The following is a 12,609-nucleotide window of genomic DNA, read 5'->3' as shown; positions in this document are numbered from 1 at the left end:
GTTGAATATTCAGTACGAACTTCCATTTTTTTTACAGGACTATACATTGTTATTGTTGAAAAGAGAATTACAGATGAGCTACTGTGATCTAATCATCATGCTTTAGAGATTTGTCAACTGATTTACAGTGGCTACTGGACAACGTTTTACCATAAACAATGTGAACACTGTGCAACCACTTAAGTAAGAAGAAATAAAATATAAGGTACTGCTTATCAGTACCTTAATATCAGAGCAGTAAAAGATTATTTTAGATTGGGTTGTTATGGGTTGCTGTATTTAACATATCTTATATATTCAAATATAAAAAAGATTTTTTTTACCTGAAAATGCCATTAGAAATATTTGAGTCACACTACTTAGACGGCACTGTGCTCGCATGTAATGTGCATAACAAACTCTTGTCAGTGGAGATAATATTAGAGTTTGTTACTAGCTTTACATAAGGGGACGGTGCCGTCTACAGGTGGGCAGCAAAAATACACAAAAGATCAATAAACAGCAAGTAATTCATCATAACCCACTCAAAAGAACAAAATACTTTAACCTGTGACAAGGAGAAAAAAAAATCAGACTGGGATCATGTAATTTTTATTTTTTGAAGTTTTATTTAAATTAAAAAAAACACCATAGATGTATTTATTTACACAATTTTTTTTAGGCATTTCTGTTTAATACTATTTTCATTGTTAGCAATTTTTTTTTTTTTGGGTAAATGCAGTTTTTCTAATTTTCAGGTAAATGTTTATAATCAAGTATTATTAATATTATTATTATTGATAAACAGTATTTATACAAAGCCAACATATTCGCACTGCTGTAAATGAAATAGGGGTTGCAAATCACAGACAGTGACACAGGAGGAGGAGACAACCCTGCCCAGAAGAGCTTACAATTTAGGATGATATATATATGGTTCACTTTATAGAAAAACAAAATCCCATTGCTTCTGATTCTGACTAAAGCTACGTACACACGTCAGATTTTTATCGCCCGATAATCGGCATCGGCCAATTATCGGGCTAAAATCTGCCGTGTGTACAGTCGGTGTCGTCCATCGTCCGGACGACCGACCTGCCGGATCCACGGACGATGGACGACAGCCGATCCTAATGAAAGGGAAGGGGAGAGCGCGCAGCAGGGTGCCGCTCCGTCGCTCTCCCCCTCCCCTCTCCATAGAGCATGAACGGTGCTGAATGTACAGCCCCGTTCATGCATCGTGCACTCCCTTGTCTTTGGAAAGGATCGTGAAAGATCCTTTCCAACGACATAAATTGCAAGTGTGTACGCAGCTTTTCTGTCATGTATTGCACTTTATCTGTCTTCTTTGTTTTTGCACAACTGATCAATATTGACTGCTTAATATAATGCCTATATAACTTACTGGAACTGGATACTTCTGACCCAAAATAATTAAACTCGTAACATTACCTCTTAATTATTTGGAAGACTTTATAATAATGAAGATATAGGATTTGTAGAAGATAACAGTGAAGAATACAAACAGAATATGGCTGGATCTGCTCTATTGTTCATTTTTCCTGACACTTCTAAGTGTGTCAACTGAGGTTGTAGCAGATTTTCAATGTTTACATTTACTGTAGTCATATACTGTCACTGTATAATATATGTTTCAGAAATTCATGAAAACAGTGACAGAAAGGTATTGATTGTGACACAGATGACCTGCAAGTCAAAAAGTGATATACTGCAGTAAGACAAACAGGATTTGAGGGAAACAATGCTTCCAACTTCAATCTGCTCACATACTTTCACGTGTAAAAGGAAACATGCCAAAAGATGATAGGAAATGGATCGAAGTTTTTTTTTTCAGGAAGTAGCTTTGTTTTACTTCCCTTTCCCTATTATTTTGAAAGTCATGAACATTTTAAATATTTACAAGTGTCCAGAAAATTTTGCATATTACCCTAAATGTATTACATGTACCAGAAACTTCCCAGTTTAATTCAAGCATGCTTTTTTAAATATATAGGATTATAGTGCTATGATTACTAAGTCCGGGACGTTATCATCACATAACTTCTCACATTTATTCTACTTTTGGCTCAGTTTGAAGCCATGACATCAGTTTGAGCCAGGAAACTAAAACAATTTTATAGGGAGAGATCTGCATTGGCTATTATCTCATGACAGAATCATTTTAAAGAGATAAATAGAGAAAAGAAGTATGTGCATGAGTGGACCTCTTTGTACCAACATCCCTGCACATTAAAAGGTTTTTTGTAAAAGAAAAACAAAAACAATGGACTGTCTGTTTGGTCAGCTTTAATTGTAGTGCAACAAGGAGTATTAATATTATTATTAATATTAATTATAATAATATTATTAAACCGGATGTATATAGCGCCAACATAATATGCAGCGCTGTACATTAAATAGGGGTATGTAACAAGACGTCCACAAACTAGGTTAGAAATTCTTAGTTGTCAACCTGCAGACATTAATAATTTAGGAAAGTATTGCACAATAGTTCATGATGCTGAACAATCACAGCATGGTGACCAAAGTACAAACTGTGCACAGTCTCCATGGCATGAACTACATGGGTAAATTCATTATGGAAAGTACAGTGAATGTACAGTGACTAGGAGGATTTAGCATAGCAAACATGTTTAAACAATATACAGCACAGTTTACAAAATGCAATGGTCAGGGGCATGTAGTGTAGAGTATAAAGTACAGTGGACTTGAAAATGTAAAATACAGCACAATGTGTGAAGAAAAGCAGTAAGGAGCCTGCAGCATACAGAGGTTGACAGGTCAAAGGAATAAAAAAATATAACTAAAATTAAATAGTAACAAAAATTGGGATTCTTTATTGTAGAAGTGACTTTCTACAATAAAACAAACCTACCTTCCTGTTCGCAATTTTTTCTTTAATGTACACTGAGCTGCACATGTATAGGCCTCCAGGAATTATTTATTAGTTGTGTCATTCCAATCTTATTCTAGCCAAAGATCCTAAACCTGGAAGAGGACACGGTGAAGGTACCAACGCTGGAGTGAGTATTGCAATATTGCAATATGTAAGCAAGTTTTTTTTATTGTAGAAGAAAGTCATCTGTCCTTTCTGTAATAAAGAACCTAGCTATTCCTATTTTTTTAAAGTTTAAATTTAGTTCTGCTTTAACATGCTGCTCCTTTTCATTGGTGGTCAGTAAAAGGTAGAATGCATTTGTAATCAGAGCAAGAAAGATCATCACATATAACTTTAATTATAATGTCATTGGGAGGAAGATAGCTTCCTACATTAGTGTAAGTAGGAGAAACAAAGCACCCTATATTAGTGGCAAGACGATTAGGGGCACACATGTACTTCTTGCATCACTAAGCCCACCCCTAGAATTTGTGGGGGGGCTCCTATCTATTGCAGTTTACTAACTAGCATCAGAACCATGCTAACAGATATGATCATACATGACATGCCAGGGAAGAGGAGATAGAAATGAATGACACAAACAATTTGCACACTCTGCATCAGAACACATAAAACCCATTACTAGAAAAGTAAAACAATGGTTATTGTCTACTAGCGGTTCAGTTCTTAAGAGTAGAATATTGTTCTGCTCATCAGTGCCCAAATACTGACCCAATCCATCATGCTGAAAATGCTTTGTTTGTGCACCAGTGTCTAGTAATGAGCCTAGGCTTGTGACATTTGGCTTTGGCTGACTAACCGGGTGCAGTAGTATGTAGTTGAGGAAGCATTGCCATCCTGTTCTATGTTATTTCAGACTTCTAAACATTGAAAAGCATCCAGGATAGGATTGCTAAAATCTGCTGCAAAACTGGATACCATGCATATTAAATTATTTCATTTCATTCTTTGTTCTTTGCAGCCTCTATGACCCTGCAATGGGCTTGCATTGCTTCCAGGTGTTACAGTGTTTCCAATGTTTTTTCCTTATATCAGTTAAAATTTTATTATGTACAGGGACAGGTTTAGCCAAATGTGGCCCTGGGGAAATATGAAGTGGAGGTTGTGAATACACAGCATTTCAGCTACTTGAAAATCCTTCCATTCTGTTAAATGGGGCCCTAAAAAATAGGGAGCCCTGAGCAATTGCCCACTCCCCCTCCCACCACCTCCAAATCTGGCCCTGCTTGGATAGTTAGTTAAGAAAAGTTAATTGGGCCTGATTAATTAAAGCTCTCCAAGGCTTGGGAGGATCCGTGAAGCTGGGTGATCCAGCAAACCTGGAATGGATTTCTTCACAGTCATTTGCTATTTGCTAGCAAATGTTTTCAATCCTGGACCAGATCCATCCCAGGTTTGCTGGATCACCCAACTTCACTAATGAAAGTATATCCTCTCCAGCCTTGGAGAGCTTTAATAAATCAGGCTTATTGCATCAAGCAAAGTATAAACAAAACAGCTGAGATCTTGTACAGGGGCAACAGACAATAATGGGGGAGCACTTACAAGTTTTACTGATGCTGAAGTGGAATGCACAAATATAAAAAAAAATGTATCCATGCAGCTCTGTTTTCATTAATATGTTATTAAAAGTATCATTTGAAATGCATGGTAAATGTAAATACATGAATGGGTCATTGTTAGTCTTCTACTATGTATTGTAGAAAAAGAACAAAGCAGAACACGTAGCAAGGAAGTTGTGCTCATGTGCACATTAACATGCTGGGAGAGGAGAGAGCAGAGTGACAGAGGGATGAGCTCATCTGTCTGCTGCTTCCCCTTTACTGTCCAGTCAGAGACATCAGCCTGGCTATGGCCTATTCTATAAATAGAGGAAATAACTCTGTAAGTGCTTTTCCTATAATTTCGGACCAGTGGCATTTTCGGGTTTTCATATTTTACTTAATCCTCCCATTTTGTTTAAACAGGTGAAAGTCATCAGGCACCAAAATGAAAGCATGGAGAATGATTACTTATAAAAAGCAAACAAGACAACAACAAATGAAATGCCTGTTATAAACATACATTAGGAGTATTACATGCTGCACAAGTGCTAAAAAAACACTTATTTGCATGGAACAATAACTGATTTGGCCTACTCTGCTACATATTCATTCCGTCTGGTTTGCCATGAACAATATACAGAGTAGAAGACCATGTGTTTAGAGAAAACTAATGTTTTGGTTTTCAAAAACAAGTTTGGAAAGGTTTATCCAGGAGAAGTCGTTAGCTGGGTTTTGCAGAGCTCTTATGTCCTACAGAACCATTTGTCATTTAGGCCCAGTATGTCCCATAGTGTTGGATTAACACATTCATGTAGATGCATAAATAATGTGTATTGCATTTACTTCAACTACTACTACTCCAAGCTGAATGGCCATCCTATAGTACTAAATAAGCTGAATTATAAACAAAGCAAAAAAATTGGAAAGCCTAATGATGTTCAGATACAACAACTGCTCTTCATAACTGTAGGCACTTGGATATAAAGATAAGGAACCCTTTAGCCTAAAGTATATAGGCCAAGGACACACCTCTACCATTGCCTTTTTTGTAGACATTTTTTTTAATTACCGTAATAGGCAAAAAAAGATTAGGTAAATTGCTTTTCCCCACAATGAAACTTCATTTATATTAGCTTTTCAAATGAAAAAGACAGTCTAGGCTGAATGAAAGCTCTAGTGCAAAAAATACCTTTTATTAGCTGAATAATACATTTTATAGAGGTGTTTAAATCTACCCAAAAAGAAGGACAACTGGAGAGCAAAGAGGGATCTGAAAGAAAGATCAGTCCCACCAAACAAGAAAATACACAAGCTTTGGTTAGCAGAAAAGTCTTTGGTTGTTCTATACCTAGTAAGTCAGTACAATGATTAGAACAAAAACATATTTTATATAGAAAGCTCCAAGACCAGAGAAGACTATTAAGAGAGAACCTAGTGGTCCAACAAACCTGGAATTGATTTCCTAAAAACATTTGTTATTAGTTAGCATATATTTTACAAACTGTACCAGTTTTCTGCAATACTCAGATTCTCCCGTAATAGTTTATCCTCTCCATTCTTGGAGTGCTTTAATAAATCAGGCCCAATGATTCCAATTATGGAATTTTTTAGACATGCAAAAGAGAAAAAAGCAGTTCAGAACAAACAACAAGTCTGTCTTTTTTGATGAACTAGTCAGCAATTAAATGGTATGGTATATGTACAACTTTTGATAGCGGTTTCTGAGTTTCTGGTAAATGTTGGGTGTAATTTGCTCTATTTAGTTTTGGCGCCATCATGTGGTTATATTGAAATGACTTCCTAATCAAAAGAAAAAAACCCACCAGGCTTTTGCAGCTGCTTATATGTGCACTTAGTCTTATTTTGTTTTAGTTCATTATAGATATTTATAAAGAAGTGGATCCAATAACAGATTACTGCTCCATTGATTGTCTTTTGTTCCGATCTCTACATTCATTTCTCCAATTTTCTAACAAAGCAAGTTTTTATGGCAGTAATGGGTGACATCTTTATACTGTAATGAACCTAATTCATTTTAATGGCAAAACTAATCAACACTTTTTCTAGCCATTTCAAAGCTGCCATTGACTTACCTTGCGACTTTGATTTCTACTTTGTTGGCAGCAGTAAAAAATCTGGGCCTTTAAAACAAACATTAGCTTCCTGTATCTTTAATATAACAGCACATGGATGCTAACTGACCACAAGTCTGCTTTATACAGAGACTAATATTACCAATTAGTTATTACAGGGAAAAAAGTCAAATCAGGATACGTACTGTTAAAACAAAGTCCACATAAATATAACTTGCTTTAAACACCTGCTTTAAACACACATTTTCCAAAAGCTCTGGGATACCCTCCATTAGATTTCTGTGGAAAGAAAATGGGCAGCCTCCATGGTTGCTTGAGCTTGCCTAAATTTCAGTGCAGATTGCCATGTTGCCAAGTGTCAAATTCATATTTCCCTGTGTTGTCCTAGTATTGCACAACTACACAGTCTCAGGTTTGCTTAAAGCCAGTGGAGACTTCCTATAGGTATTGCACTCTATTCTCGTGCAACAACATTCATACATTTTTCTGCATGAGAATGCATTGCAATCACAAAACTCACTTTTTCCTATGTGACTGGGTAACATCTATACACTGCTTTACTGTGAAAACGAAATTATATTGGCCTATATGTGTTACCACATGCTCTACAAACACACAAAAGTGTAAATCTATCCATAGAAATTTTACCAGAGCAAGGAAATCCTCTAACAGGAGAGAATGTTTCAAAAACAAATGTAGAAACGTGTCGGGAAGGGAAACAAGATCTTATTTTGCTGCTATCATATGTTGTCTAATATGTGTTGAACAATCTCTAGAACAGTGAATACGTGTTAGCCTAGGTCTAGCACAGGAGGACTCTGTTAGTGTTTAGAAAATAATAAATAAATAAACTTTCAGTTTTTAAGAAAAAAGCTTTGCCCTACAAAAACCTGTCTTTTCTCTACTCTTTTTCTACTTATTCTGAAAATATTTCAGGCTGGGCATTTTGAGATAACTCTCTCTAAATAAATCTAGTTGCGTTCCTTGGTTGAACTTACTTTTCTATAAATGTAGACTACCGTTGGTATAGGAAAGCCCATTTAAGAAGCAAAAAGTAATTTTAGTGCGTAATGGACTGTCCTGAATAAATTTTGTTCTCCCCTGGGAATGATAGTCGACTACCGTCACAGGTAAGGAACCAAGCCTTAGCAGCTTTCGAACCAATAACTGCTCTAGTGCCCTTATCTTTTGGATATATTATGGATGACAATTGGAGCCCTTTTAGGTGGGCTCCAAAACAGGGTAAATGTTTGAGCAACTGAAATTGGGGGGGTGCAATGGAAGACTAAAAGATCTAAGGGAGGCAGGTAGGGTGGCCCAAAGGCCGTAACTAGGTTGGTGTTTGGCTAGTAAAAGAATGGCTTGGTTACCAGTGGTAGAAGACTTTAGTAAGCCCAAAAAGAAATGACCCATGGGAAAAGGGCAATTCAGCATGTGGATGTTTAATTTGGGGACTTGGTGGATCCACTCTGGAGAAGAGATGCTTTTCTCACTGATTATGTTGGATGAACTAGTTCAGTAAGGATGCTAAAAGTCATCAGACAGTGATGATTGAAGAACCTGGGAAAACTAACTCATGTACGTATGAGTCCTACACAATATTGTTTAGGAATGAATTCTCCTCCCATTTTAAACTCATTCTTATTACCTCCAGCACAGGAGGTTTAGGGAAAATTTCCCAGCAGGAAACAGCAGAAAATAACCTGTTTTATCATTTACTACTCTATGATGTTGGAAAGGTTGGAAAGTGCTTAGGCACCCCATCATGCAGTTCACTTTTTCAATTTGTCTGGAGAAATTCTCGATGAAAGGTACAGTTTTCAAGGGTACTACTATAATAAAAATGAATGGGGTTAAAAATCTTGAATATCCAAATAAAAACGAATAAACATGCAAAGCAATGTTCCTTTTTGCACACTTTTCCATACACCAGTCACATCTCATGTATGTATGTAATATTGATATGTCATGATTTCTGCCTCCTTCGAGTTATAGTGTCACAAGTTACAACATACTTATTTTTTTTTTTTGCAAACAAATGTGAACATACAGTAAATCAAGGGAATGCCCTGGACATCTAATCACCAAGAATAATCATTAGCCATGATAGCCATATACCTCATGTTAGTCAAAGTCGTAAAAGCAGCCGCGTCACAACAATGGATAGAGTGCGGCACAGCTCATTCATAAATGACCCCAATGATATTCTATATTTAGTCACAGTCAGAATAAATCATAGTGATTTATTCTGGTTATTGTTTTCCTGCAAGAACCAAGTGGCCCCTCTCTGACCTTTAGTGCTAACTCAGCACAAGGCAGTAGGCCATTTGTCTCCATATTAATCGATCTTACTAATTTCTCTGCCTCAGTGACCTCAATCTGAACATGTGCATTCTTCCAAGCTGATATTTTTAGTGCTTGTGGATATTCCATTTGTCAGGGAAATAAATGTTCTAACACTAAAAAGTTTGACCGAACAGATTTATTCCAGATCTGTCTGGACTCTCTAATGTTCCGTTATAATATTTATATATGAATTTATTTTATTTTATGAATTTATTGCTTGCTATATATATATATATATATATATATATATATATCTATATATATTGCAAAATACATTTTACAATTTAATTTTTGTCAACAAACAAAAAATAAAGGTTTGTGTGGGTATTTAATAACAGCATAACAGATATAACTGTTCCCCAATGTCTGTATAGTTTATTAAAATGATGAATTATCTCTGTGATGCATCATAACACTTTTTTGTCCTTTTGTATGAATAATGATATAATTACCAAATACCCCATACATTTCTATGTGAAAGAATGGTAAGCATTAATAGTGAAGTGTCCTCTTACTAACCTGTGACACAATGGGTCACTATTATATCAAAGGATCCCTCCTCCCTACTAAAATATAATATCAGACTAAAAGAGAATCTCCTAATGATCTCTGACCAGTCCATCCTGTGGGGTAGGATCAGGGTCACATATTTATGAAGGCCTGTAGTCCTGGGGTGGCTTTAGTCCCTCCACTACAGCCACCAATGTAAATTGATGTTAGTCAGTATGGTGGGGTTGTGATAGATTTGGCTAATAATCTTTTTTTATAAAAATATCTAAAGCCAAGTCAGATTTAATGTAATGTTAGAGTAATATTAGCATAACTTGGTAATGACAAATAAAAAATATGGCTGTACATGTAGTTATGGTACATATTTCAATGTTAACTTTGTTATTGGATAGCTGTACATTTGTCCTTTGCCCTCCACCAATATATAGGAAATCCCTAACTGGGATGTGCCATAAGATAGATATAATCCACTGCATTCCTATCTATTTTAATAATTACACTTTTAAAAAAGACAATGGGCAAACTTTCATCAGTGACGCTGGGTGATCTAGCAAACCTGGAATGGATCTAGTCTAAGATTGAAAACATTTGCTAACAAATAGCAAATTACTTAAGAAATACATTCCAGAGTTGCTGGATCACCCATTTTACCTGATGAAAGTGTATCCTTTCCAGCCTTGGTGAGCTTTATTAATCAGCCCCAATGTAACTGATAAAATTCAGTTTTCATTCAACCTCTTATTTCAGACCGAGTGACATCATCAATGGAACTTTGTGCTTATCTGTGCAATGCAAGACACATCATGGCTGGTGAAAAAAACATCACAGCACCTAAACTCAAACAGGGCGGTGGTGATCCGTAAGAATATTTTGGTGGTCTGCCCCCAGGGGGGTCAGGAGAAGGACCGCGCTGGGGGGGCTCACCAGCCAGAGCTGTGGACAATGTCTCCCATACGGATCGCAGGCTTAGGACGGTGGGTGGGTTGTGTCCCTGGAGAGTGGACGGGTTCTGGCATCATGACATCACTCTGGGGGTATTTAGTTTCCCTTTGGGTGACACATGGCTGCCCACTCATGCGTGGTCCAGACTATGAAATAAGTGGTCTGTGACGTCCAGGGTGCCCTAGGTAATGCCTACATGTTATGCTAAGCCTTCATGTATGAAAGAAAAGGGAAGGTATCCCCCTTATGATGCTTTCTGAAGTGAAACGCATTGGGTAAAGCTGCAATAGCACATGACGTCAATAGGTTTTTACATGTGATGCTGTTGTACTTTTGGTTTCTGGAATGTGATCTGTCATTCATTTTGTATTTCCAACACACGACACGTGGTTTAACCTGAACAAAATCATAGATCCTTAATTTATTGCCTACAGTAAATTCAATACCCATGCTGGATGATTTCTGCAACCATTACCCTAAACTAGCAATCATAATTTAGTGATTCCAACATTCACTGAAACATTCCCTGGTGGACAATCTTCCAGGTCCATGTGTTTCAGTGAATGTTGTAGTAATTGATTCCCCGCCTGTGAATGTTTCCATGATTGTCACTTTCACTGCTTTATAGACTCTATTGTATCTCTTTGTTGTCACAAGCTTTGCCCAAACGGTTTGCATCAGTCATTAATTGGTACAAGGTCAAGATTTGCAGAATGACTAGATGTTATAATGCGATGCAGACAATGCTTCTTCTAAACAATCAATTAGTCAGATTTCATGTAGAGAAACTGTGTAGGAAAACTGGCAGTTAAATACATCAAAACCGGTTATTGTAGATGGATATTAAAAGTGTAAATCCAAAGATGAATCTTCCCAGCCTTATAAATATACATGGAGGTGTTTTTAATGAACAGCCTTATTGCTTACTGGTCTCTATCCTTAGAATAAAGAGCACGTCATGCATGTCTTTCTGGTTCTAAACGGGTTAATGAGATGTCATTATTTAATCATGCTGTGGACATAGCTGCAGGCTATGGCAGGTGTGGCCTTAGGAATGCTTCATAGATGTCGGCCCTTTCAGAATCATTCAGTGTTAGTGACGGTGGAAAGCAACACGTGCTGAGGGTGCATGCAGCTGAAGACAAACTCGGGCAGTCGAGGGGTGGTCGCTTTCATAGACTGGATATATAAAGCGGCCTCTAAAGATTTTCTTCTTTAGCTTTTTGTTCAGAATGTAAAGCCTCTCAGCTGGTGAGATTGAATAGAATGTGGAGCTCTATTTAAAGCGGCCCCGCCAGGGAGGCGTTCTAAGAGAAATCAGGCTAAATGCATGACACCGAAATCTATAGCTACTTGTACAAAGACATAAATGACTTAAAAGTGGCACTGGACTTGTGCTTTCTATTGTTAAATAAAGGTCTGGGGGTCTTCATTTCTGTAGCTACATTGTTTGCTGAATTTGATACCGCGTTTCTGAGAATCCCTTTAAGAATGCTGACAGAGGCTAGAAAGTCTTTTAATCTTCAGTTTCATCAGTTTTTTTTTTAATAACGATTATCAAACAGTAGTATATTTCAATGTTGGAGTAAATGTCTAAAGTAAGATTAATACATAAATATTAATACATGACTATTGTCAACTAATATTGTTTATTATTAACAACTCTTTTTTTTTAAATCTGGAGATGTTTTCAATAGTACATTTGGGGTTTGATTTGGTGAAAATCTAGTGAGTGATCTGTAGCATACCAGTCTAAATAAAATTTCCAACACAAAAACAAAGTCCTTCCTGTTACTATCCTGGGCTCACAGCCTAAATTTCGATCTTGTAACATAGGTTAGAGCAGGGGTGCCCACACTTTTATGGCTTCCTGTGCGCAATAGAGTTTATTTAGAAAGACAGGGCTCCACAATACACTTGCCTTGCCTTTGTGATCTACCGGTAGATCACGATCCACCTGTTGGGCACCCCAGGGTTAGAGCAACTTAGGTTGGGTTCAGATCTGCTCCAGTATCCTGTGCTGTCCCCCACGCTGGTCACTCATAATTCAACACTGATTTTTAAAGAACCAGGGTCTTCAGATTTGACAGCGGGCAGCAGTGGGTGGCACTGTATCACGTCCTCTTCCACTTTTTTATTCTCTATGGGGCTTCCGTGGGTTCACCGGCATGTGGAAGCCATAACGGCAACACAGCTTAATTGCCAGTATAAACATGTTTTTACAACATATTTGAACAGCTTTGTTTTTTTAAATAAAATTATACACATAAAGAAG

The sequence above is a fragment of the Pyxicephalus adspersus genome, chromosome 2 (genome assembly GCF_032062135.1).
Source record: "Pyxicephalus adspersus chromosome 2, UCB_Pads_2.0, whole genome shotgun sequence".
In the NCBI taxonomy this organism is placed as follows: Eukaryota; Metazoa; Chordata; class Amphibia; order Anura; family Pyxicephalidae; genus Pyxicephalus; species Pyxicephalus adspersus.
This window is presented reverse-complemented; position numbering follows the sequence as displayed.